This window comes from Helianthus annuus, chromosome 17 (genome assembly GCF_002127325.2).
Source record: "Helianthus annuus cultivar XRQ/B chromosome 17, HanXRQr2.0-SUNRISE, whole genome shotgun sequence".
NCBI classification, from domain to species: domain Eukaryota; kingdom Viridiplantae; phylum Streptophyta; class Magnoliopsida; order Asterales; family Asteraceae; genus Helianthus; species Helianthus annuus.
In genome coordinates, this window is record NC_035449.2 from 24,560,528 (window position 1) to 24,587,925 (window position 27,398).

A 27,398-nucleotide genomic window follows, 5' to 3' on the forward strand; every position below is an offset into this window, starting at 1 on the left:
TCTGTGCACTTTACTCTGAGGTTTATTTCTGTAATACTGTAGTTATTCTGTTTTTTCATGGTAGTTATATAAACAAAATTTAAAAAAAGAAAGAGACTGTTTGTGGGTCGGCCTGACCCGACCTGACCCACACTATGAACTTAAGGGATGGTGTTGGATCTGGGTTTAGAAATCCATCTCATTCATGTTACCACTACATCCTATCATTAAACTCATACCCATCTATTGCCCGCCTACTTAAATTACGTTGACTGATGGACATTTCTTATTTGTTCGTCTTCAGTTCCAACCTCTATTGGTGCCAACACATGGGTAGTTAGCGGTTTTGGGTATCACACAACCTAAACAACAAAGTTTTTTTACAAGAAATTATCTTATTTAGCCTATTTGGTGAAGGTGACTGAATGGTTGGTTTAGTAATGAGTCAAAACGGTTAATTATCAAGTGCGGGCCAGAACGTGTTAGGCCAACCTACAATCACTCCATTTCTTTGAAATCTAAAATTTATAATATGCAAAATATAACTTAACAAAATATAGTTTATAATTAAAATTTATTAAGTGCGGGTCAGAACGTGTTGGGCCAACCTACAATCACTCTTTTTATCCATTTCTTTGAAATCTAAATTTATAATATGCAAAATATAACTTACAAAATCTTTCTCAGTCTGTGAGAATTTGAACGACACTTCTTATGGCTTCCGGTCTGTTTGACCCATTTGACATGTTTACTTTTTATTTCAAGCTTTTAGCTTAATCCACTTGATATGTCAGATCTAAGCAAGTTAGCCTTTCTTGCTAGGTGTTTATTTGGTTTTGAAGAACTGTTGAAGGTCTGAGCCACTTGCACATTTAAATGGCTGATGGTATATGCGAAATTCATGGTCAGCTTTAGTAAGATCGACTTTTGCACTAAAATAATTCATACGGCTGAATAATGCAAACTACTACAATAGTTCCCCACAATATCACTAGTGATTCAGACAAGATTAAACCAAAAACGCGTCATATTAATCCAGCACATACTTATATGTATGAGATTTGACCCGAAGCGATTTGACGCTCACCCAACCAGCTCTTACAACATATGTAAAAACTGGCAGTACCTCATGGGTTAATAACGGCAGACCAAAAGCTATTGGTAAGCTACAAATACCACTTAAGCATTCATGTAAACAATAAAAAATGGTAAGTTTATGCAGTTATCCAGTACAGTAGTTTGTTGCTTTGTAATGAGAACTAATACACTTTCATGAATTTGATTATGCAGGGTACGAGCTTTGTAATGAGAACTAATACACTTTCATGAATTTGATTATGCGGGTACGAGAGCAAATGAACCAGATGTAGCCGATTACATTCGTTGAACCATATGTAATAACTTGCTGAGTTTAATCATTCTTTGTAGGTTATATCTAAGTTTTTTACTTCAAAACTGAGCAATTTATATGTGAAGGAAAAAGCTATTATTACGGATGGGCAAATGGTACCGGTTCGGAACCGGTACCGAATTTTTAGAGCCGACTCGATTTTTGGTAATGACATTTTACGTTTTCGGTATCAGTTCAGTACCGGTATTTACCATATAATGCTCCGCTCCGTACTGGTACCCATTTTTTGGGATTTTCGGTACCGGTTGGTACCGAGCTTATCCCGTGCTTTATTGTGTTGCGTATTCAAGTAGTAGTACAACTAATGATGGTGTTTGAATGTTTCGTATTCAAAGGATTGTTGCGAAAGTCTTTGATTAATGTTTCCAATGGATTTCAAGTAGTAGTACCGCTAGGCGAATCGTTAAATTTGGGAGGGCGTATATTGTGAGACCAAAAGCAACCAACAAGCAACCATAGTTTGGTGCATTGTCTACACGATAACGGTTCGATATTACGTTTTAAAAATTATCTTTTTGGGCCGTGTTATAATTAACAGAAAATATTGACACCTTTTGTTATTGCAGTTGGTCACAACTTCTGTACAACCTTTCTCTTCCAATGTAAGCGTACATTTTTTGGCTCTCCAACTTTCACTAAAGTGGCATTTTAATAACACTTTAATATGTTACATTTTGCAGATTAAATGGATATGTCTTACTGCTCCTAGGCGCCTCGTGACCGTGCTAGGGGGATTCTCTTGCTCCATGTGACACGCAACTTATTTTTTGTAATATCTTAGCTCTGAGAAGTTGGCCTTTTGCTTTGTTAAGGCGTTTGATATGTAATTGACTGAGATTATATCGGGACTTAATGCTTTAACAAGCTTTGTTTTTCAAAGGACCAGGCCTAAACAAGTTGGCTTAGCAGTTATGACTAGATCCATTTTTGTCTATATCCTTTCTAGATGTTCTTAGTAAGGGTGCAATATCAACATTTTTTTCTTTTTAAATCTTAAAATATTTTAGTTCTTTTTTACATTTATTTTTTTATATATTCTATACTATCTTAAAAGACAAAGTCGGTGTGGTTTCCCATCAGCTTTGCCTCCTGGTCCCTGCTTTTGATTTTGCACTTTGATCTTTTTAGTTTTGTTTTTTTTTTCGTCCTTTTCTGGGTAATACACTAATCCTCATTTATTACACCAGCATTCTTTCTCTATTCAACCACCACCGCAAACCACCATCATAGATCCATCTCTCTACATAACGACCATCACAACACTGCCGCCGCGCCAACATCACATAATCATCTCCTTCACTTTCTATATTTCACTGTAAAAAATCAACTCCTCTCTCTTGATCCATTTCACATTCATTCTTTGCTTCCTCCATTTAAATCATGAGATCCCCAATTGCTAATAATAAAACGAAGCGGTAATAGGAGGTCCCGATTGTTAAATAGAAACGGAACTTTAATTAAACGCCAACAAACTAAAACAACTACCGATGGCTTACTCATAAATATGACTCGCGCTCGTGATCTGAAACGGGACCTAAAACCTTGATGTCGTCATCGGAACCCTAGAATCGCCTTTGTCGGTTAGGTGGTTTTGTTGTGGTGGCGGTGACGGTGGCAGTGGTGGTTTTTGTGATGGCGGTGTCGTGTTCGGAGACGGCAACGGGTAAGAAGGTTGTGTTATGGGGTGGTGGCAGTGTTATGACCATCCGCTCTTAAATCGGGAAGGAGACTAAGATACAACATCTCCTACGTGATCATAGGTTTGTTTCATGTACTCATTTATCTATACTTTTTAATTTCACTATCATTTTTATACGTTTATATTGAAAATTCCTTTCATTACAAAGTTCATCTCAATGCCAGTAGATATTATATGTTTGTGTTAAGCCACCCGCGAAACTCGCGGGTTCTTAAACTTGTTAGGAATATAAATGTACATTATAATAATCAGATCTAGTTTTTTTTTATCATTTTATATTTGATAGGTGTATTTTAGTTGTAGTTAATTAATAATATATAAAATACCTAATTTATAATATAAGTTATAATTTATCTGTACTCTTGCGGCATTTTTTCACTGTCGACATGATATCGGGCGTCATTTTTCTTTTTTCCTTTTCATTCACCTTCATATTTTAGACTTTTTGAGATTATCAACATTGCTGGAGCTAAACACACTAACAAACACGTCAATTCCGCTTTACGTCAGATTAATTAACAATAATATTTTATAAAAAACACATTTTCTTTCCATCCCTACACACATTCTTATAAATCCTTATATTTCCATATCATCACCAATTTTTACCTTCATGTTTTATAATCAACTTATTTTTTATACCAAATAAAATTATTCATAAAAACTTTAATTAATACATTGTAATAAACAAATACTTTGTATAAAAGAAATAAAATATTGGTGTATAGATATATAAGCTAATGTTATTAAAATTTGAATATTACGTATTTGTGTTATTAAAATTACTACAACCAATTTGATTTAAAATTAAATTAAAAATAAATGTGATATACAAGTCATTAATGCATATGATATACAAATTATTAACGCATACCAAATGTTTATTTGAAGAAAAATCCCTCTAAACTTACCTTGGCCCCACATTTACTAAGAGCATTCAGATCTAATCCACCATCTTTACCCTTATAATTTAACTAAAAATGCTTACTTTTTAAAATTTATATCATATTTGAGTAAACTGCCATTTTGGTCCCTAAAGTTTGGTCACTTTTGCCACTTTAGTCCAAAACTCAAACCTTTTACATCTAGGTCCCTGTGGTTTGAGTTTTATTGCCATTTTGGTCCAAAAATGAAATCAGCTCATATTTGTCTTATAAAATCCTGCAATTTTATCATTTTCCTCAGGGGCAAATCAGGTCATGTTTGTCTTATAAAATAAGGTATTTATTTATAAAAAAGAAATGATCATTTGCCCCTGCGGAAAAGGACAAAAAAAGCAGGATTTTATAAGATAAATATGACCTGATTTCATTTTTGGACCAAAATGGCAATAAAATTGAAACCACAGGGATCCAGATGCAAAAAGTTTAAGTTTTAGACTAAAGTGGCAAAAATATCAAACCACAGAAACCAAAATAGCAGTTTACTCATCATATTTTAAAAAACCTTCCACATCCAACACCCCATACATATGTCTATATTCTTTTTTTAATCATTTCTTCTCTTTCTCCAATTTACAATTTTAACTACTATCTATTTTGTCTTATTATATTTTCTTCTAAAATTTATTCTAATAACTTTTTTATGATAGAAGTTATACTAATAATTATTATCATAAACCAACAAAGTCGAATGTATGATCTGAACTATTTGACCCATAACAAAAATTTTCCAAACAAAATGGCAATCCCCAGGTATGATTTAAAGAAGCAACACTAGGATGACATTTTATAAAATTCTGCAGCTTTAACTTAGGTATCATCACATAACATATTTCTAAATCAAACTCATAATATTCACAAAACAATCTAATATAGTGTGACATCGTTTATTATTGGGAATAGAGTTGCCATTGATGTTCAATTAGGTCTTCTTGAAGCTGATGATGTGCCGAGCTATCTTTAATATGAAGACGACGTCGGATGAAGTCCATAAACTCATTTGTTTGAGTGCGCGACAATTCAGGGATATCATCGTCAAGTTGATCATACTCAACGTTAAGACTATCACCATCATCACGTTCGTCTTCAATGATCATGTTATGAAGAATAACACATGTTTTCATTATATTTGTTAGTAACTTCAATTTGAACATTCGTGAAGGTCCTCGAATGATTGCAAATCGTTGTTGAAGTACACCAAATGCTCGCTCGACATCTTTTCTTGCAGATTCTTGTACTTTTGCAAAATGTTTATTCTTGTTCCCTCTTGGTGATGGAATCGTTTTTACAAAAGTTTGCCACATAGGATAAATACCATCTGCAAGGTAATACCCCATAGTATAGTCGTGGCCATTGACTGTGTAATTGATTGGTGGAGCACGCCCTTGTGCAAGTTCCGTGAAAACAGAAGATCTCTTTAACATATTAATGTCGTTATGTGAACCGGGCATACCAAAAAATGCATGCCATATCCAAAGATCATATGAAGCAACCGCCTCCAAAATAATAGTAGGTTCACGAATGTGGCTAGAGTACATACCTTTCCAGGCTGTGGGACAATTTTTCCACTTCCAATGCATGCAGTCAATGCTTCTGAGCATTCCGGGGAATCCTCGTTGGTCCGCAACAGCAAGTAATAGGGTAACATCATTTGTGTTTGGTGACCGTAGATATTCAGATGAAAAAAATACTTACTATCGTCTCACAGAATTTTTTAAGACTCTCTATTGCAGTGTTTTCACCGATGCGTATGCATTCATCCATAAAATCAGCACTAACCCCATAGGCCAACATTCTAAGTGCCGCTGTTATCTTTTGCATAGAAGATAAACCGAGTCTTCCGATATTATCTCTTCTTTGGACGAAGTATGGCTCGTTAGCCACTACCTCATTTAGAATACAGAGAAATAGAGGACGACTCATCCGAAATCTTCGTCGAAATAGATTCGAGGGATATACCGGATTTTATGCAAAATAATCACGATATAAACGCTCATGTCCCTGAATATGATTGCGTCGAATAAATTTACGACGTTTGCGGGTACATTGTTCTTCGACATCCTCATAAAGATCGTCATCGCTATCATCATCCGAAGATAGGTATCTCAACAACTTGCGAAAGAATGTACGAACCATTTGATCAAACGTGCAATTAATTTCAACCTGTCATCATACATGTTATAAGTAAAAAATTGTTATAAACGCCAAAAAGTGCCGGTTTGAAATATATACGGTCCAGTTCACGATTTGGTAGTAGCTGGTTTGGAACCAGCCGTATAAACTGAACCGGTCGCTTAACATTTATTTTTTATTATATTTTTTCACTTTAGGAATAAAAGTTCTGTATATATATTATCTTATACTCATGAACATCTTTGTAACTTTTTACAAGTTAATTTATATTATGCTTTTTTTTAAATAATTTTTTCGCCTAAACCTGTTAAACCATTAAAACCAATCGTCAAAGCCGTCATGTTCGGTATGTCTTTTTCTTCAAAACTGACCATGAACACCCCTAGCAGGTCATGTTCAGGTTCGGGAATGCTAGATAGAAGATAAGGCCCAACCCGACAACAAGACCCGACCCATTAGGACACAAACTCAAGAACTGTCCCAATACATGAATAACATTTTGATTAAAGTTTTCAAAAAGTAAAGATGAACCATCAAGAATGGTGATAAAACTAAAAAAAGTATCAAACAGTAGCACAATTACCAGGCTAATGGCAGCCCCAAAGCATTTAAGAACCTCCCTCCTTTCAACACCATCCTCAATTTTACAACTAATCACACTCTGTTCAACAAATCAACACATAAATTCATGAAATTGGTACACAAATCATCCTCATTTAAGTGGGATGCAATCAAATCATACACTTTATACTTACAGCTACTTTTCCTAGCATTCACATCACAAACTCTACAATCTTTGGATACACAAACATAAAACAGAGGAAGAATCATACCTGCTTGTTTAGTTCTTCAGCAACCCTTCGAAATCCAAAACCTGAGTTTTATACACTTCTGAACTAAGACTAAAAACTCAAAATCCAAAAAAAAATTGAATAAAAAGAAGCTTACAGAAAGCATTCAGATGGAGATTTGAAGGATGAATCGGTTGACACTTTCACTGATAGCAAAATATCGGAACCTTACTTTCCAACCGAAGCCGTATCATTGCCAATGTTTACAAATCGGAAGTGTTTTCAAATAGAAACCCTCAAATCCGAACCTTGCAAGTGCAGTAGTTTTGTTGAATTTGTTGCCGGTAATCGACGTGTAGGAGGAGAGGGGCGGGAGAAGATGAAATGAGATGTGGTTGTTGGAAATAGAGAGGTACAGTAGCTTTTTATGTATAAAAAGTTACTGTAGTTTTTTTTAATATTTAAAGGTAGGGTATAGTTATAGTGGACAGGTTGGAGTGAGTTTTTAGAAAGTTTTTTAATATTTTAAAAATAAGGGTCACTTTGATGGACTGGATGAGAATGCTCTAACGGATGCGACCCTTGTGCAAGGGAAATCATCCAAGGTCAAAATAGTCGATTGCAAACCCTTGGAAGGGCATTGCCACATTGGCTAAAGGCACTAAGCCACTAAACCATGCATAGTGATGTAGATGGTCTAAGGCATGGCTGTTGTTATTACTGCTTGTAATCTAGGGTTGTTTATGAGTCGAGCGCAGCTTAGGATCGAATTGAAGTTTAAACTGAGCTAAAAACTTAAGCTTTAGCTCAGCTTGGTTCAAATATATTGGTTTTGTTTGGACAAGATAATGGTCTAAAGTTGTATCCCAAAAATTGAAAGCCTTTTATTTGAGCAATAAAAAAACTATTAGATAGCCTTAATTTAAGCAGGCCAAACTCGGCCTGTTACTGGACCAACTTCAAGCGAGCCTTTTCCAAACAAGCGTTAACCCACCAACTATTTGTACAATCCCTTTATTAGCTTCACATGTCATTAGACCGTGGTCAATAAAGTTGCACCATAATTTGTGTAGACGCCTTAAATGATTTTTGTCATTGCTTTGTCATCACACTATTAGTTTATTTTTCTATATGGCTTTGTTGGCTGTGTGTGTTTTGTTCAAACTCAATTTTCTTTAGGGTGTACACATTTAAAGTGGAGAGCGAAAAATTGAATTTATTTATGTAACAACTAGGATACTCCATCACTCTATTTTTTTAACCCATTTTATTTCCATTTCATTTGTACCCTAACTAAAAAACTATAAACAGAATTTATTAAGTTTTACAAGTTTACTTAAAGTTTTAAAAATATAAGAAACCCAAATCTATAGATTAACAAAGTTTTGATTTTACTTATGAACTTTTATAATTACAAGGACCGTTTTTGTACAAACTCACCTTTTTTAAATAGGAAAAGGATAAATTACAAATTTCGTCCTTTATGGTTGTATCGTATTGCAATGGATAGCCTTTAACTTCAATAATTACAGTCAGTCCTTTTTTTTATAAAAAACCATTACATTCTACATCCTTTGCCCATAACCTAGTTAAATTTTTTAGTTAAGTATGGCATGTGTAAGATACATGAGGGTACTTTTGTAATTTTACTCATTATCCTAAAAAGATTGTAAGATAAAACAAATCTGATTTAAAAAAATTAAAAAATAAAACATAATCTCCTCTCTTCATCTCACCTCTCTCTCTCTCTCTCTCTCTCTCTCTCTCTCATTTCTCTCTCTAAATTAAGAACCTGCAACTTCTCATTCTACCCCAAATCTTCCGGTAAAATTATTCTCCCACAACTGTAACACTTCCAACATGTTTCACTATTAATTTTCAAAACAATGTATTCTTTGTATATCTTATGACAAATCCCTAAACTCATCCGGTATCTCACCGGAAAACATATTATTAGAAATATCCACAGACTTCAAACTTTTTAGGACTCCAAGCTCTTTTGATAACAACACAGTAAGCCATTAACTTGTAGAAAAAGTCTATCTAACGTTTGAAGGTTACCGATTTTCGCCGGAACTTCTCCGGTGAGCCCACAGTCCGCAGTTGTCGCAGATCTGAACAAAGTTTGGCTGAATCGGCTTTGCAGTAGAGTACAACGGATCTCTGGTTGCAGAAATCGCAGAGTGAGGACATGATTTGTGAAGGATTTGAAGAATTTAGGGTTTTAAAGTGTGATGAAGGTAGAGAAAAGTGTAGGAATAAATATCTTGGGGGATTTGGAAGACGACAAAGAGGGCTTTTCTGACCGGAAAGCTAGAATATGTATTGACGCCGTATTTGTATTAATGGCATATGATACTCGCCGGTCGTTACAACTCAACCGTTGAATATGAGATCTTCCGTCTAAAACTGATTTGGGCTTCTCACGATCTCCGGTGGGATACTTCCGGTGAGCTCGTTACCGGAAACCGCTAAATATTCTCAAGATCTCCGGCGGTATACTTCCGGTGGTGGTGGTGTGATGATTGAGATTCTTTGATTTAGTAGAGAGAGTGATACAGAAATAGAAAAAGGCAAGAGAAAAGAAATGAGTTTTTGGTTTAAAAATATATGTGTGTAAAATTACGAAAGTACCCTCATGTGCCTTGCATATGCCAAAATTAACTGAAAATTTTAACCAGGTTATAGGCAAAGGACGTAGGGTGTAATGGTTTTATAAAAAAAAGACTATGACTGTAATTATTGAAGTTAAAGGCTATCTATTGCAATCCGATACAAACATAAAGGACGAAAAGTGTAATTTATCCATAGGAAAATCCAAACTAAGAAGACCCACTCTGTTTCCTTAACTTTGTTCCGACTTTTCCGGCCAATTTGCTAGGTTCCAACAAAATCTTTTAGCACTATTTTCAAAGCAAATCAAACCCTCTAATTAATTCAAAACCTTTGTCAAACTTTCCTATGTGCAAAACGCGTTCTGATTCGCTTGTATTAGCCGAACCAAACCAATAAAGGGAAATCATATAATCGGCTTATATCACGGTCAATCATTACCTGTTTTTGCCAAGTATATAATCTCACACAATAACTTGGTATCACACTTTTTACACACCCACAAACGCCCACAACTTTCACCAATTTTGTTCTCTGTGATCAAACTTGCAATCTAAGGAACTCGACGACTCCGGCCATACCCCAACTCGTACTTTCTAGTTTTTTATTAATTCTAGTTAAACGTCTTCCGTGATCGTATCGTTTGGCCAGAAATTCGGAATCTCCTACCGGCCTTCTTCGCGTTTAATCAAGTTGCTTTATCAGGTATATAACAACTCTAAACCGACACCCTCGTAATTTTTCCGACACCCTAAAAATATTTAAAATATTCCAAAATGTCCCTAAAAACACCCCATACGTGAAAACGGGCCCCGGATACCTTAAATATTAATAAAAATAATAAAAATTTGAATTTTAGGGGTTTAGGCGGGCCGCGTAAACCACCCCTTAAGCTTACGCGAGCCGCGAGAGATCAGGAACGCGGCAACACCCCAGGCCGACACGTGTCATCATCGTGGCGAGCCTTGTAGCTGACCCAGCTAAGCTACAACGTTGACTGATGTTGAGGCGGGCCGCGTAGCCCCTTGGCTACTCTTACGCGGGCCGCGAGAAACCTAAGATCAGCCCCTATATAAGGAGGCATCGGGCCTTCAGTCGAATTCGTTCAGTTTTTTTTCTCAATCTCAATTTCTAAAGTGTAGGCATTATACTCGGGTCTAATACCCCCCTAAATAGCGAGGTTCTGCTACGATGTAAGTATCATAACCCCTGGAGACGTATTAGATACTCTGCCCGATTGATCTAGGGTTCCGTAACGGCTGTCGTGGTTCTGCCCGACGTAGTCGTTGGAATGCCGTCTCGGGGAAGGTATTACTAATGTTAAAATGGGTTATTATACTAACACGCGTGCATTTGTGTAATTTATAGATTATTCCCAGGAAATCTTTACTGAAAACCTAAGACAGCAATGTGAGTAATCCTCCTTTTATGTAAACCTTTTTGTGAGTAATCTCCTTTTTGTAAACAGTTTTTACAAAACCTTAACTATTTTACAATGAAATTTAGCAGTGATTGAGTCTTTGTAATTCTACGATTACTGCCGGTATGTTGGGGTTTTGTATACAAAATGTGAGTAACGTTACCATTGGACGAAGAGTTAGCCAATGTGTAATATGACCCACCAGTCAGGATTGACAGTACTGAATGAGTAATTGGGTAGATGTAAACATTGTAATCGCTCTCAATACTGTTTAAATTGATAACACTTTTCTTGATTAAACTAGGATTCACTCACCAGTATTTCCACTGACAAAATATTTTTAAACGCGTTTCAGGTAACACAATGTTAAAGCCAATTAGAAGCCAGTTGGACAGCACTGAAGGCTTGGAAAAGTGGCTAAAAAAGTTACCTAAATAAAAGAAGGCGTTTATTATAATAAAATGGGATTTATTCTTATGAATCAGTTTGTAATGAAAACTTGGGTTTTATCCCAATATATTTAATTATATAAAATATGGTGTTTTACTCTGATAAAATATTTCCTAACTACGGTCCTGATGTAATTTCCGCTGCCAAATCAATAAACATCGATACCATCTGACTGGTTCGCGGCTCCCGCTCCCAGGATAGGGTCAGGGGCCGTGACAAGGTAACTTCTATCATGCTTTATATTCGTTTTTTCTTTTTTCGGGTTCTAATACCCCATGTCAATTGATATTGCTATGACAGATTCTTGTATAATTCTTGGATTATTAGGATTAAGGCTTATGGTTTGATTTGGGAACTAGTCGTAAACTGTTGAAGTCATAACATTAAAACAGACACAAAACACCTTCAAAATTATGAGCTTTGCTCACCAATTAGATAAAATGTTGATCTCAAACAGGAACGGGTTCGAGTCCCTTTGTACTATCTTTGGAAACATTTTTATTGTTTTCTTTGAAAGCTAAACCCGGCTCGACCTTTTTGTATATAAAATAAAATCGGTTAACACATTAGTAAGGTGGTCCATAAGTTGGTGTTAAGTTGTTTGTCGGACACAGCTACTGGTTCGACCCATGGCCAACTTTTTTTGGTTCTATTTATACACACACACATATATATATATAGAGTAGGGATTCTGCGGAAAGTGTGTTTTTCCTAGAAAGTGTAGGAAGCGATCTGGGCCATCAGATGAGTGTGTTTAATGGTTGAGATCATTTTGATGGCATTTTTGTAATATACGTATCTTTAAAATAGGATAATTTAATTGATTGGGGGTAAATGTGTCATTTAAGTTGTTTTAAATAAGGAAATAACTACCAATCATAAAACCACCTCCAAAAATATCGCAATTTTTTTTCTTTCTCTAAGGCTATTGGGTGTGGTCATGATCCTCATGATCACCATGACCCTGCACATCAGCGTCATGTCACCTACTTCTAATCCATCATCCAAAACCATTACCCTAAGGGTATGGTCATGACTCAAACCACTATTATCTTATTCTAATTTATTTTTGTGAAAAGGAAAAGAAATATTAAATAAGGAAAGGAGGGCCATGGTTCTCATGGTTTAATCCATGGAAATCATGGTGGATGAGACAAGGGGGTGGTATAGCAATCTATTAATGGTCCTACGTGGCGATTGATGACCCAACCATGCCCCCTCACACCCTATAGCCTAATCCCTCACATTTGAAAACACCAAATCATACAAAAATTAAATGATAAATCAGATCTAGATGTGTTCATAGTAATGTGTTTTAGCGATAAAACACAATGTGACGAACTAGTGATTGACTGCTAAAACACAACATCAAGAATGCCAAAATCATATCAACCAGTAACTGATAAAACACATTGAGATGAAACAGTAACTGAAACCAGTAACTAATAAAACATATTGTGATGAAACCAGTAACTGATAAAACACAACGACAAAAATCCTCTAATTAATCCAATGATAAACTATTAAAACACAATGGTATTAGTCTGTTTGCTGGTAAAACACAATGTCAAGAAATTCTCCAGCAAATTAAACAAAAAATCAAGTTAATACTCAATGGTAATAGTCTGTTTGTTGGTAAAACACAATGTCAAGAAATCCTCCAGCAAAAATCATTGTATGGATTGTATGATTTAAATTAAAACTATTAAAACACAATGGTATTAGTTTGTTTGCTGGTAAAAGACAATGTTAAGAAATCCTCCAGCAAATCAAACAAAAAATCAAGTTAATACTCAATGGTAATAGTCTGTTTGCTGGTAAAACACAATGTCAAGAAATCCTGCAGCAAAATCAAACAATAAATCAAGTATTATACTCAATGGTATTAATTTGTTTGCTGGTAAAACACAATGTCAAGAAATCCTTCAGCAAATCTAACAAAAAATCAAGTTTAATACTCAATGGTATTAGTCTGTTTGCTGGTAAAACACAATGTCAAGAATTCTTCCAGCAAATCAAACAAAAAATCAAGTTTAATACTCAATGGTATTAGTCTGTTTGTTGGTAAAACACAATGTCAAGAAATCCAGAAATCCTCCAGCAAAAAATCATTGTTGGTAAAGATGTTGTGAAAGACCAGATTTACGAATTCCGTGTGAATATGTTGAATGATTGTATGACTTAAATTAAAACTGTCAATTTGAATTAAATGAGATATTTAGTTTCCATAATTATCTGGTAAATTAGTTATCCTAATAATATAGTCCATAATTAAAACAATATTCAAATTACACAAATGTCATTTTTATTAAAAACTCTCCATGCCACATGTCACCTTTCTATTGCTTCCTAGACTTTCTAGGAAACTTAGGCTTTTTAGCCAACTCCCATTCTATACTCTCTCTCTCTCTATATATATATATATACACACACACACACACACACCGATGAGTTAGAATGAAAACCACTACCAGTTGCGAAAACCGTAGGAACCACTTTTCCACCATTGATTTTTTGAGATTGATTGTTGAGATTAAAACAAATATTTAATTCTTTTTATCTTATTATGTTTTTAAAATTTTATTGTCATAAGGGTAATTTGGTCAATTTGCTATTTTTGTCTTACTTGATTATTAATATTTTAATACTTTACAAATCAAATGTTTTTGTCTTATTTGGTTATTAATATTAACAAATCAGATTTTTTTACAAAAAAAACATATTTTTTATATATTTTTTTTACAAAACAGATTTTTATGCCCCGGTTTTAAACTTTTTGACGTCCCGGTTTTAAAATTTTTTTACACCCCGGTTTTGAGCTTTTTTACGCCCGGTTTTTAAACTTTTTTATGCCCCCGTTTAAAAAGTTTTTTTTACACCCCATTAAAAGAAAAATTTACGCCCCCGTTTAGAAAGTTTTTTACGACTCGGTTTTAAAACATTTTCTTAAGGGTTTAAATTTTTTTATGCCAAAAATTTTTTACGGTTTTAAAACATTTTTTCATGCCAAAAATTTTTTACGGGTTAAATTTTTTTTACGCAAAAACATTTTTTTACTCCCTGGTTTTAAACCTTTTTTACGCCCCGGTTTTAAACTTTTTATGCGCCTCGTTTTTTGAATTTTTTTACGCTAAAATTTTAAACTTTTTTTACGCCTCAGTTTTAAAAACTTTTTTTACGCCCCGGTTTTAAACTTTTTTTTTTACGCCAAAAAAATTTTACGCCAAAAATTTTTTTACGCCGAAATTTTTTTTGCGGCAAAAAATTTGTACACCCCGCTTATAAACTCTTTTTACATCCCACTTATAAACTCTTTTTACGCCTTGGTTATAAGCTCCTTTTACACCCCGGTTATAAACTTTTTTTACGCCCTGGTTGTAAAATTTACATCCCGGTTATAAACTTTTTTTACAACCCGGTTGTAAATTTTACACCAAACATAAATTTTATACCAAACTCTTTTTTCACTCCGTGTAAAACCATTTCGATTAGTGGGATGGTTTTTGTCGAATGTGGACGCTTTTTTTTTTTTTGAAAATGCTGAATATAAACTCTCACGAAAAAATGTTTTTTTTTAAATGCCGACCCCACCCCTTTTTGTCATTTTTTGAAAATGTGTTTTTTGAATGTTTATTTGTTTTTTGTAAAATGTAAAATTTAGGGAAAAATAAATATGTGGAAAAAAAAAATATTTTAATGTAAAAGAGAAAAAGAGAGAGGAAAAAAAAGAAAGAAAATTGATTTGACTTTTTTGAAAAGAAGAGAGAGAGAAATGATGTGACATAAATAGTAAAAGACTAAGTTTCTCATTTGATTTAATTTAAAAATAGGTGATCTGTTATTGGATGACAGTAGTTCTCATGGTTCTCACAACTGGGGATGATTTTTATTTGAACCGATCCATATATATATATACGCGGGAAGACCCGTGTGCAAACACGGGTCGTTTCTAAGAAAACCATGCATAACACATATTGACAGAGAGTAAAAATATATAGTGCAGACTTACAAAATTGATATAAACTAATGGTCAATAGGTTTATTCAACAGCAGTTCTATTATTTTGATAGCAAACCACTGTTGTCTATTAACTGTTAAAAACCTCTGTTGCTTTCCAACAAACTTTCCTAAAAACTGTTATCCATTATCTCCAACAGAGCTTGCCAGATGGATAGATAGTAAGTATCAGATGTTAGTCAACCCATGTTAAAAAGGTCAGTCAACAGAAATGACAAAGGTTACTAAACAGATGTTAAGAGAATAATGTTATTAACAAAGAATTTAGTACTCTCATTAAAAATGAGAGCTGCAAACACGGGTCGTTTCTTAGACAACCATGCATAACAAATATAAATGATGAATATGGTTATATTTATATAGACTTACAAATAAATAAGTCAGTCGGTAAATACTTAAAGTTTAGAGTATAAAAGATACAAAAATATACAATTTATTAATCTTTTGTAAACGAAATAACATTTGCATTCAAACATGTCCCTTCAACCTCCACAAAACACTATTTTAACCCAACAGTGGTTTTAAATCACCGTTTTAACCCAACAGCAGTTTCAACCATAGTTTTCTCCACAACAAATACATTTAACCCAACTGTGGTTTCAAACATCTGTTTTCATCCATCTGTTGACCAAAGTCAACAGATGTATCAACTACTGTTTTATTTTCAAACATCTGTTCACAACAACAGAGCTTTCATCATTTAAACTCTCAAACCTAAATATTCATTTAATTAATTTAAATAACAAACATCGTTAATAATTTTAACACAACTAATTATATAAAATATGAAAGTGTCAAACAGAGGTAACTATATAATAAACAAACTTCAAAACAGCACACAACATTCAATAAAATACAGCATAATAATTTCTAATCAATGGGCGAAATAGTAGTCTCGATAAATAAAGCTCCTTTCGGATCACTGTAGTTGTCAACATGTTGGAGGTATTTCAAAACTTCATTGCTCAAATACTTAAAGTTTAGAGTATAAAAAATACAAAAATATACAATTATTAATCTTTTGTAAACAAAATAACATTTGCATTCAAGCATGTTCCTTCTCCAAAAAAACACTATTTTAACCCAACAGTCGTTTCAATCCCCTTCAACCTCCACAAAACACTATATTAACCCAATAATGGTTTTAAACCAACGTTTTAACCAAACAGCGGTTTCAACCACAGTTTTCTCCACAACACTCTGCTTTATCCCAACAGTAGTTCCAAACATCTGTTTTCATCCATCTGTTGAGCAAAGTCAACAGATGTATCAACCACTGTTTTATTTTCAAACATCTGTTCACAATAACAGAGCTTTGATAATTTAAACAGACCTTTGCCAATATTACAAGCTTTTACACTCTCAAAACTAAATATTCATTTAGTTAATTTAAATAACAAACATGGTTAATAATTTTAACACAACTAATTATATAAAAACTACAAGTGTCAAACATAGGTAACTATATAATAAACAAAGTTCAAAACAGCAAACAACATTCAATAAAATACAGCATACTAATTCCTAATCAATGGGCGAAACAACATACAAAGTTCATCCATCTGTTGACCAAAGTCAACAGATGTATCAACCACTGTTTTATTTTCAAACATCTGTTCACAATAATAGAGCTTTAATCATTTAAACAGACCTTTGTCAATATTACAAGCTTTTACATTCTCAAACCTAAATATTCATTTAGTTAATTTAAATAACAAACATGGTTAATAATTTTAACACAACTACTTATATAAAAACTACAAGTGTAAAACAGAAGTAACTATATAATAAACAAAGTTCAAAACAGCAAACAACATTCAATAGAATACAGCATACTAATTCCTAATCAACGGGCGAAACAGCATACAAAGTTCATCCATCTGTTGACCAAAGTCAACAGATGTATCCACCACTGTTTTATTTTCAAACATCTGTTCACAATAACAGAGATTTGATCATTTAAACAGACCTTTGCCAATATTACAAGCTTTTACACTCTCAAACATAAATATTCATTTAGTTAATTTAAATAACAAACATGGTTAATAATTTTAACACAACTAATTATATAAAAACTACAAGTGTCAAACAGAGGTAACTATATAATAAACAAATTTTAAAACAACAAACAACATTCAATAAAATACAGCATACTAATTCCTAATCAATGGGCGAAACAGTAGTATCGTGTAACACCCCGAAACGGGTTTGGTAATCAACCCTTTTAATACTAAGAGACGGGTAAAATACCGTTAATGGTAAAATTTAACCAGACGAATATTAGGACTTAAACAATAATCCTAATATTAAAATAAAAAGAGAATAAAAGCTTTTGAGAAAACAAAGCTTATAGGAAGCCCGAGTTAACGGGACTTAAAATAAACCGGGTTATAACTCCCGGGACCCACTAAGTAACTAGGAATATCAACTTAGTTAAATATGTGCTTTAAAATAAAGAAGGAAACTTGGGTAATAACCCTTATTATAAGGTTACAAACTAGAGGGACCAAAAGAGAAAGATTTAAAACTTGATTTTTATTTAATTAAAACACTACACACACATTGGTGTGTGTGTGTGTGTGAAATCGATCAGAAGAAGGGCCAGGAGCTCAAACCCTAGCTCATCTCAATTTCACCAAATCGAAGGGCAGAACTAGCTCAAATCAGGTGCATGAACACAAATTCGTGATCACCTAGTTGTGGGGATTACAAGGTATGTCAAATTTTATGATTTGGTGATACTTTGAGATTATGATGAACAATCATAATCAAAATTCTGGAATGAATGTTGAATATACGAGTGTTATTGTGATAAAATCTTGGTTTAGAAACAAACCCTAGTAGAAAACTTGATGAATTGTTGTCAAAACTAGGGATTTGATAATTACCCTATTATGTGCTAAGTGGGTTTTATGTTAATATGATGAACACTCAGATTAGAATGTAAAATTGATGAATATTGAGGTTATGATATAAGTTCTAGATGTAGTTCATGAACACTAGACATAGAGGTTTGAATTTTTGATGTTAACCTTGGTAAAAATAATGAACTAGTTTGTAAATGTGTAAAAGTATGCCCATTAGGTGTTTGATAAAATGCCTAAATGAATGCTAAAATGTGGAAATTTCGGGTGAAACACATATTTGAATTATATGACAAATTATGCGAAGTATGAACCGATAAGGATTCAAAGCATAAAGTTAATCTAGACTTAATTGTGTACATGATCAAAGTAGTTAACTTTTGATAAGTTAAGTTAACTAATGAAAAAGTCGAATAGAAGTTTTGACATAGAAAATAAGTGAGGTGGAATAGTCGTGATTTTTTAATGACTAATTTAACCACCTCGTAAATGTTGACAATAGTTTGACGCCTAACGAGCTTGGTGGAGGCTTGGGAAAGAAGCGGTCAAACGAATCAAACATGAGAAGAAAGGCGTATTCGGGATGCGAGGTAAGTTAAAGCTTACACCTTTTTATTTAATATATATTGGTTTTATAGATTATGAATAATCAAAAGTCATATTTGACTTATGATGTTTCGACCCGAAATGCGCGGTTCGGAACAAAAGACAATAATGATAAACCATGTTGTATAGTTAAAAAGAGCTAATAAGGTCATTTAGTCATGCAATGACTAATAAATAACGAGTTTTGAATGATTTACCTTATAAGGTAAATCAATACAATTAATAAGGGTAAAACGGAAATGTGGTCACTCGTTGACGATAACCGTTAGTTTTGAAAGGACACTTTATGGCGTAAGATATAAAGGGGTCAAAATAATCAAGAAATAGATTTATAAGTAAGATTGACCGTACGGTGTAAACCGGTACAAGTCATGTAGACGAGATAATAATAAATCCATCTCGCAAAAGTAAACGGTCATATAGACCAAACGGGTCAAAAGGTGAAAATATCACCCTTTGACAATATCGGCTAATGTTTTGTCGAGTTGCATGATTACAGGAATAAATATCGATTGAATGTTGACATCGCTATTACTTAGCGACTACTAAGGCAAGGTATCAAAACGGGTCAATATATTGATTCGATCCAGGTATGTATAATCGGTCAAATCATCATTAGAACTTGAAGTTCAATGAGGGCTAAACAAGTTAAAAGGAACATTGGGTTATATTTTAAGTAAACCGAATGATTTAAGTTATAGTCATTGTGTTTTGAAAACATAATGGCTATTTAAACAAGAGCCTAGTTTAAAAGTGGAATTTTGGTCAATTATGACACTAAAAGTCTTTTGTTGTAAAGAAAGGATTTAAGATGACCAAAACGCCCTCATAAGCTAAATCGAGCAAACGAGTCTTAAGAGTTGTTTAAAAATAAGTTACATGATCAAGCAAATACTTTGAATAAGTGTAAAAAGTGAAAGGGGTAAATCTTGGGTCAAATGACTCTATATGGGTCTTTGCCGTAAAATGATAGTCCGAGGGATAAAACTCGAAATATATAGATCTCCAAATTAAATCCAACGCACATATAGTTGTGGTGGAATATTACTTGATAAGAAATGTAGGAATAAGATGCTAGATATGAATGAAAGCGATTCCAAGCTTTAAAATGCTTAAATACCCTTAACGGGTCAAAATAAGCATACGAGCGAAAACGGGTTTAAATTGTGTAATAAACCTGTGATTAGAACCTAATATGGTAGATAACCTTAACTTGAAGAAGTGTATGTGATATAAAGATCAAACAAATATGTTTGTTTGATAAAATGCATAAACGGGTTAAAATTCGATAAAAAGGTAACGAGTCGAAGGCTTAGAAGTCTCAAAATTTATTATGTTGGATGTTGGATTTTAACTCCATATGATGGAGAATTAAATTACGGACGCGTAGGAAAAATAATCGGGTAAAACGGATTAAAAACGAGAGAGTTATGCTCTTTTCCGTGAAATCGGGTCATGCTGGGAATGTGCAACAACAGTTTAAGCAACAATCTGTGAAAAAGGGGGCTAGGCGTCACGCGAAGCACCTAGGCGTCATGCGACGCCCCCCAGCTCTGGAAAAATTTTATTTTTTGTTGTTTTGACCCATGGGACTTGTTTAAACTTATTATTTAACTATCAAAACTAACTTTTAAGTTGGTTTTGATCATAGGTGATCACCAAGAGTGCCCGGATGAAGATCAAGCTCGGTGAAGAACCGAACACACGAGATTAAAGCTTCCGCACGGCGTTACCTCGTAACTTTTAAACGACGAACTTATTATATCATGTTGAAAACTTTTAAGTTGTAAAAGTTTTAAATTACTCGTATTTTCTAAGGATACTTAATCGTAATTACATGTTTATTTTTGTTATTTATACGAAAACCTTTAAAATAATAACAAGGGTGTTATAAGTTGGTAATCAGAGCTCAAGGTTAAAAGAATAAAGTGTTCGGTTCAAGGCTTGATCGCAAAATCCGGTAAGTCATTCAATACATTAATGATCTAGCATGTGAAGTGCCGAGAACAACACACGTGGTTATCGTGTAATACACGTTATACCAATAAAAACATTATAGAGTAGATATAGTCAATGAAATTATACGCGTTGATGCGTATAGTAGAAATGCCTTGTATTATAATACGGGCATCCATTAATGTTGAAATTACTAACTGTTGCAAATGTCTTAGTTGAAGGACACTCGCATATGAAGATGACGAGAGTTGAACGAATTGTGGATATGATGATGGAACGGTCCAAGATATGACAAGAAGAGCATACTCATCAAGGACCTAAATCTCATAGTGATCGCAAATAAGTAATGGCAAGAAAGCCCGTTAGGGCAAGCATTTACCAGGTGCACGTTTAAATTATTGCATGAATAGAAATATGCAACAAATACGTAGAAACTGATAGTTGCATATATAGATCGAAAACTTGGAAAAACCTGAATAGAATACCTATTCAGGATATTATTTCCAAGAAAAATAAGTAGAGGTATTACTTACATGGGATGTAATCTGAAAATTATAAAAAGGTCATGTATGCCAGGTGTTGATCGCTTACTCTGGCCAAGTAAGTAGTGAACGCGTGGTATAATGAACTTTCAATGATGGACATATTTACATCCGATGTAGTAAGGACGGGGTGAATGGGACAAATTAAAAAGTACCCAAATGAAACAAATGAACAAAACAGTCGACAATAATGTAAACGCACAGCCGGGTGACGGAAGCGTATTACATCAGAATAATGAGCCCGAGAGAAGGGATAAAGAAACATGTAAAATGATTAAGGTATGCACTGGGAGGGGGTGTACTTACACTCGAACCCAGAGAATGCAAACATGTAAAATGATTAGGATATTCTTTGGGAGGGAGTGTACTTGCACTCGAACCCGGAAAATGCAAATATGCCTCTTAACGGACCGTTTTTGTAAAACGTCAAACTTGAGGACAAAGTCGGAATATAAAAATGAAGTGAGGTCTTAATGCATGCCGGGAGGGTTGCAATAATAACGACTTCGGTACAACACCCGGTTGATGGGTAAGAATTAAACACATGCGTAGACCGAGAAACGGGAACTCGGATGGAAAGTTAAAAGACTCGGGTTTTGAGTCATAACTAAAAGACGACAAGATAATGTAAATAGAAATTTTGAATAAATTATGTTCAACTATTTTAAAGTTGAACGGGTCGAATATAATATCATAACGGACAACATGAGTAAACGCAAGCAGGATAATGGTAGCGTCAAATGCAAAAGAGTAATGAGCCCGGTAATGGGACATAACCAAATAAGAATATATGCAAATCAAATAATAGTAAGCATAAAAAGAACTGGCGCATAAATGACGTAAGAAGTCATAAAGTCGGAAAATTGTCCGAAAGAAAGCAATTGTAGCCACGAAACTACAGACAAGGTTAATGGAACCCAAGCTTGAAACCAAATGATTCTTCAAACAAAACAGGGTGCCTTGACATCAAACATGTATTTTAAGAATGACATGAGCAAGGAATGATCTACGGGATCAACATAACCTTTGGGGTTATAAATAATGGAAAGGTCTAGGAGACTAAAACGACCCACGGGTTATGATTAGAAAGAAATAAATTATGAGGACTCCGCCTTAAAAGGGTGAAAGTCTAATCAAAATAGCCCATAAGGCTAAGTGATAAAACCTACGGGTTAAATACACAAAGCGAGAGGATCAGTTGAGAATCCTCGCATAAAACAAAGACTGTAAAAGAATAAATTTTGAACTGTCAATATCCCGGTATGGATAATTGACAAAAGTTAAAGAGAAGATGCCAAACAAAAACTTCAAGTTTTGGTAAAAAAATAACATAATAAATAATAAATAGCGTTTTTACAAATATAAATTCTCTAGACATATAAATAGTAAGCATGAAAGATATAAGTCTTGACACAAATAGGTGCGAGACGATATATTCAAAAAGTGATACTTTAGAAATAAAAAGTTGATATAAAATTTTTGCATGACGTGACATGATCACGGTAAAAAATGCAATGTGAAGTGGAATCACATTATAACCAGGTGAGCGGTAAAAAGCAACTGGACTAATAAGTCTAGTTAATGAGACCGGTTAAGGTCAGCGTTTCAAATCAAGAAATTTGGTTTGCTTGAAAGCGGTGGATTCGGTGTAACTGAACCGAATAAATAAACTTGAAAACAAAAGAATTTGTTGCTAAAAGTGAAAGATTTCACTAAAGACCTTTAAACGGGTCAAAGTAACGGATTCATAAAGAATTCGAGAGTATATGAAAGTGATGAATATCGCTAAGTTAACTAAACTAGTGGAAATAACGAGATTACGTTATTTCGAGTTGCACTATGTCATATGAGATACGTAGACAATTAGTAACCAAAAGGATATTATCATACTTTTCGGGTAATACCAACAATTGGTTAAAATATAAGCAATGTTCAATTGATTATCGGGATCAAATGCATGGAGTTAAACTCGATAAATCATGTAAGAAAAAGGTTTCGAGGACGAAACCTCTTTAAGGGGGTAGACTTGTAACACCCCGAAAACGGGCTTGGTAATCAAACCCTGTTAATACGAAGAGACGGGTAAAATACCGTTAATGGTAAAATTTAACCCGACGAATATTAGGACTTAAACAATAATCCTAATATTAAAATAAAAAGAGAATAAAAGCTTTTGAGAAACCAAAGCTTATAGGAAGCCCGAGTTAACGGGACTTAAAATAAACCGGGTTATAACTCCCGGGTTAATATATTGGTTTTATAGATTATGAATAATCAAAAGTCATATTTGACTTATGATGTTTCGACCCGACATGCGCGGTTCGGAACAAAAGACAATAATGATAAACCATGTTGTATAGTTAAAAAGAGCTAATAAGGTCATTTAGTCATGCAATGACTAATAAATAACGAGTTTTGAATGATTTACCTTATAAGGTAAATCAATACAATTAATAAGGGTAAAACGGAAATGTGGTCACTCGTTGACGATAACCGTTAGTTTTGAAAGGACACTTTATGGCGTAAGATATAAAGGGGTCAAAATAATCAAGAAATATTGACCATACGGTGTAAACCGGTACAAGTCATGTAGACGAGATAATAATAAATCCATCTCGCAAAAGTAAACGGTCATATAGACCAAACGGGTCAAAAGGTGAAAATATCACCCTTTGACAATATCGGCTAATGTTTTGTCGAGTTGCATGATTACAGGAATAAATATCGATTGAATGTTGACATCTCTATTACTTAGCGGCTACTAAGGCAAGGTATCAAAACGGGTCAATATATTGATTCGAGCCAGGTATGTATAATTGGTCAAATCATCATTAGAACTTGAAGTTCAATGAGGGCTAAACAAGTTAAAAGGAACATTGGGTTATCTTTTAAGTAAACCGAATGATTTAAGTTATAGTCATTGTGTTTTGAAAACATAATGGCTATTTAAACAAGAGCCTAGTTTAAAAGTGGAATTTTGGTCAATTATGACACTAAAAGTCTTTTGTTGTAAAGAAAGGATTTAAGATGACCAAAACGCCCTCATAAGCTAAATCGAGCAAACGAGTCTTAAGAGTTGTTTAAAAATAAGTTACATGATCAAGCAAATACTTTGAATAAGTGAAAAAGTGAAAGGGGTAAATCTTGGGTCAAATGACTCTATATGGGTCTTTGCCGTAAAATGATAGTCCGAGGGATAAAACTCGGAATATATAGATCTCCACATTAAATCCAACGCACATATAGTTGTGGTGGAAGATTACTTGATAAGAAATGTAGGAATAAGATGCTATATATGAATGAAAGCGATTCCAAGCTTTAAAATGCTTAAATACCCTTAACGGGTCAAAATAAGCATACGAGTGAAAACGGGTTTAAATTGTGTAATAAACCTGTGATTAGAACCTAATATGGTAGATAACCTTAACTTGAAGAAGTGTATGTGATATAAAGATCAAACAAATATGTTTGTTTGATAAAATGCATAAACGGGTTAAAATTCGATAAAAAGGTAACGAGTCGAAGGCTTAGAAGTCTCAAAATTTATTATGTTGGATGTTGGATTTTAACTCCATATGATGGAGAATTAAATTACGGACGCGTAGGAAAAAGAATCGGGTAAAACGGATTAAAAACCAGAGAGTTATGTTCGTTTCCGTGAAATCGGGTCATGCTGGGAATGTGCAGCAACCGTTTAAGCAACAATCTGTGAAAAGGGGCTAGGCGTCACGCGACGCCCCCCAGCTCCGGAAAAATTTTATTTTTTGTTGTTTTGACCCATGGGACTTGTTTAAACTTATTATTTAACTATCAAAACTAACTTTTAAGTTGGTTTTGATCATAGGTGATCGCCAAGAGTGCCCGGATGAAGATCAAGCTCGATGAAGAACCGAACACACGAGATTAAAGCTTCCGCACGGCTTTACATCGTAACTTTTAAAGGACGAACTTATTATATTATGTTGAAAACTTTTAAGTTGTAAAAGTTTTAAATTACTCGTATTTTCTAAGGATACTTAATCGTAATTACATGTTTATTTTCGTTATTTATACGAAAACCTTTAAAATAATAACAAGGGTGTTATATCTCGATAAGTAAAGCTCCTTTCGGACCACTGTAGTTGTCAACATGTTGGAGGTATTTCAGAAGTTCGTTGCTCAGATCAACTTCAACCATATCCCCCCAGATGCTTGTTATCAGCCACTTGTTGTTTTCAATTATATTAGTCCTCCGGCGCCTATCTACATATAATCAACTACACAAGGATTATTGAAAGCAAACACCTTCATCCAGCCTTCTTCTTCATATCTAAGCAAATCAGCAGTTAGCTCAGCAGGCTTTCCAATAACAATCAAATGCAACCTCTTTGCGATGGTCAAAAAATGCCCTTGGCAAGGATTGACTACAATACTCTCTGGAAAACGAAGCATTCTGAAAGTCTCACTCAGTACATCAAAAGCAACGATGTTCCTCTCACCTAGTGGATACCAATAATTTGAAACCATAAAATATATGGTTTTATTAGCATAAACTCATGTAGACCATGAATAACCACTTGAACCATAATTATTCACGCTACCGAAATTTATTGTTCTCCATGACTCACGACGTCGTGAGTAAACACGAGCAGTAGCTACATTACGGTAACATCTGATGTTCAACACTTTCAGATCATTGAATTGATCAAAATAAATTCCACCAGTATCAGAGTTTCGATCATGATTGTAATTTAAGTAGTCATCAGACAAAACCTTATAGCGCCTGGTAGTTGAATTCCAAAGAATCAGCTCACAGCAAATGCCTTCATTGCAAACTAACAACAATCCATTAAATGACGATAGAATACATAAGAAGCTAGGGTAGACATTGTTAGGAAAACTTAAGGTTTTGCATCTAACAACATCCAAATTTCCAGCAACTACGTCGTCAACGACAATTGACGTGTCTTTAAAGGAGAGTAGTTTCTTTTGTAGTGAATCTCCACTTCGGAGAGCATACATCATCTGAAATCCATGGCTTGACAGTTCCCTATAAAAATTCTTGGAAAGACATTTCAAACGACCAATATCTTCTACAGAGAGCCTTGTGAAAATTTCGTCAACAATCACTTGAAACCCAATGTTTTCCATTTTGCAGTGAACCAATGCGTCTTTCAAAGTAAAAAAATTGTAATGATATTGATAAACAAAAAACTTTTGAAGATGATTGAGTAGATGGATGAAAACGGTAATGATGAAAACCTCTGCCCAATGTATTTTATATACCCAATGAAGGCGGTTATGACTAAATACATCGTCAAACGAAAGAATATGATGCGACACTCGTTAGGCTTTTAATGCATTTCCATGGGAAAAGTATAAAATAAAACACGTTATTATAATTACAATTAACCTCTTCATTTACCATAAGACGCCTTTACCATAAGACAGAACTGAGTGAGTGACATGCATTAATTGCAAAGTACATATCCCCAGACATTTTGAATTTGAAAGTACCAGCAATTTCATAAACCACTGCTAAGGTATATGTTTGCCAAAGGAAACATCTGCTAAGTTATACTTTCTTGGCGATGGGCAGTAGTTTTCCCTCTTGAATGTGGGCCAGACCTTTGATATTTGAATATAGAGCAGTGGTTTGAAATTAAATGTATTTTAACTCAAATAAAAAATCGCTTCATTTGCAATCATCATTTAGTCATAACTCAGAAAACAAATCTATTCCTTTAAAGGCCAACAATACTATACATACATATTAAACAAATGCTTCTGCAACTCCGGCAGACAAAGATATTGCAAACATCTGTTAGCCAACAACAGATATTGCCAACAGTAGCAAGTCAAACAGCCATTAGATTAGCAGAAGATCACCACTAAACAGATGTTCTCTTTAGGCAGACTTTACCTTTGACAGAGAGTAAAAGTAACAGATGCATCAGTATTTACAATTGAGAGAAGGAAATTCTTCAAAATGCTCTA

General features: G+C 34.1%; 1 long non-coding RNA gene across 1 annotated transcript; it reads right to left on the reverse strand.

The window, feature by feature from the left end:
* Window positions 1-4,847: 4,847 nt before the first annotated feature.
* LOC110923058 lies at window positions 4,848-9,526 on the reverse strand. Its single transcript, XR_002583678.2, has 4 exons — window positions 7,112-9,526; window positions 6,997-7,037; window positions 6,747-6,824; window positions 4,848-6,193 (listed from the first exon to the last, which is right to left on the reverse strand). It is a non-coding gene; the product is annotated as an uncharacterized LOC110923058 (long non-coding RNA).
* Between the last annotated feature and the right edge of the window lie 17,872 nt (window positions 9,527-27,398).